Below are 2,500 nucleotides of genomic sequence, written 5' to 3'. Positions count from 1 at the left end.
ATGTGAGATAGAATATATATTTTTAGTATTATATATACATATATATACATTATAATATATGACAGATAGTTACATATATTATTTAACAAAATATATATTGATATATATATATATATATTAAAGTGATATATAGTGTATAGATTTTATATGTATATGTGATAATATATATTATGAGAATGAGATATATATGAATATATATATTGTACATATGAGTGTAAATGACAACTATGGTATGTTTTATAGTATTATGTATATTATCTATATATATATACTATATAAATAATGAGTTTTTCACTTTGAGTTGGTTTACACCCCAACCTGTGGGTGTTACTCACAAACTTTAGAGAGTGAGTGGTATTTTGTGATACATACATATATATGTATATAGAGGGTGGTTATCATAGATAACACACACACATACCAACCCCCCACCCCCCCCCCCCCCACCCCACCCCAACCACATACACACACTACACATATATATATTTATATTTCAAATAATAATATATATATAGATATATTATATCCTATATATTTATATTATGTCATATAATATGAATATGTATATATACCCTAGACCCTCGCTATAGAGATATATGACATATATAGAGATATATAGATGTATTATATATATATATATATATATATATTTTTATAGATACTATATATATATATAGAGAATTTAGATACAGATTTGTATATATATAACATAAATAAAATAAATAACTATACATAGATATATATATAAAACTATATATATCTATAAAGAAAATTGTTAAATCATAGATATAAATATACTATAAATATAATGACATATATATATATATAAATATAAATATAATAGATATATATGATACACCATATATAGAAATTTATAATATAATATGATATATATATAACTTTAATATAATACATAGAATATAGATATATATATATATACATATATACTGTATAATAATATATACTATATATATATAGATTTTATATCATAAATTGCAAATATATATACGTTATATATATCACTTATATTGATATCACTGAATGTATACATATATATAACTATATAATCATATATAAATGTCACTATATATACTCATATATATAATATATATCACTAATTATATATAACTAAGTATATACCATATAATGTATCATATATCAAATAAAATACAATACAATATATATATATATACACTTATCCACTATATATGCTATATAATACTATATATATAGAAATTAATACATATATAGACATATACAAGCTCAATATCACATATAAATATATATATATATTAAAAATATATATATTTATATATATATACTCTATATATAAATAGATTATGTATAGATATAAATATATATATAAATATATATAAACATTATCATCATTTACATCATATATAAATAGATAATATACATATATAACCCACCACATATATCAATAAAATATATATATATACTCTTTAGTATATAGAGAATATATATATATACTTATATATGTAATGTAGAAATATGTAGTACTAATATGAATGTATATAGTGTAGGTATATATTATTATATATTATATCATATATATATAATAATATATATATATTATATATATATTATAAACAATATACAATACATATAATATAATATATACATAATATATATATACATATATATCAACATACATACATATATAAATAATATAAATATATATATATATATACAATATAAAACATATAATATATATATATAAATCTATATATATATATATATATATTATAAATCTATATATACTATATATATATATCTAGTACAAACACCACACACACACCAACACACATACCTATATTTATAATATATATATATATATATATAATACTATTATATATATATATATATTTTATATGTCACTAATCATTGTATATATATTATACCGCCTATATATAACTGTGTATATATATGTATAACTATATCATACTGTACTTCTTTCCTATGTATATAGATATGTAGATATTTGTATATCACAAGATAGTAATTATATATCCTATATATAAAGATATTATATAAATATATTATATAATATATAATATAACTATATAACCTATATATATTGTGTTGTGTGTATATAACAATATCATATATATATATATCATATATATATATCAATATCATAATCCCGTATTATATAAGAATAAATATCTAATATATATATAATATAACCCTAAATATATAATATCACTCACTTACTGTATATATTACTATATAGAAACTATATATATAAGTATCACTAACTTATTGACTATATAATAATATATATATATCAATATATATCCTAATATATAAATGTTATATAATATCATATATATATAATATATATATATACTAAATATCATATAACCCTTCTATACATGTAATATAGGTTTCATATATATATATATATATATTATATATTTATATATATATATATATATATATATCATATAGATAGATAAATATATATATACATAAAACC

General features: G+C 16.2%; 1 protein-coding gene across 1 annotated transcript in view; it reads right to left on the bottom strand.

The window, feature by feature from the left end:
• The window catches only part of Akt (AKT serine/threonine protein kinase), a 45,887-nt gene that overhangs the window by 34,903 nt on the left and 8,484 nt on the right, over window positions 1-2,500 (bottom strand). The gene's annotated exons all lie outside the window — the stretch shown is intronic.

This window comes from Penaeus japonicus, unplaced genomic scaffold (assembly GCF_977035675.1).
Source record: "Penaeus japonicus unplaced genomic scaffold, GWHDUDI00000001_assembly GWHDUDI00000029, whole genome shotgun sequence".
Lineage (NCBI taxonomy): Eukaryota > Metazoa > Arthropoda > Malacostraca > Decapoda > Penaeidae > Penaeus > Penaeus japonicus.
The sequence above is the reverse complement of the archived record's forward strand: the minus strand, read 5'-3'. Positions and strand labels throughout refer to the sequence as shown.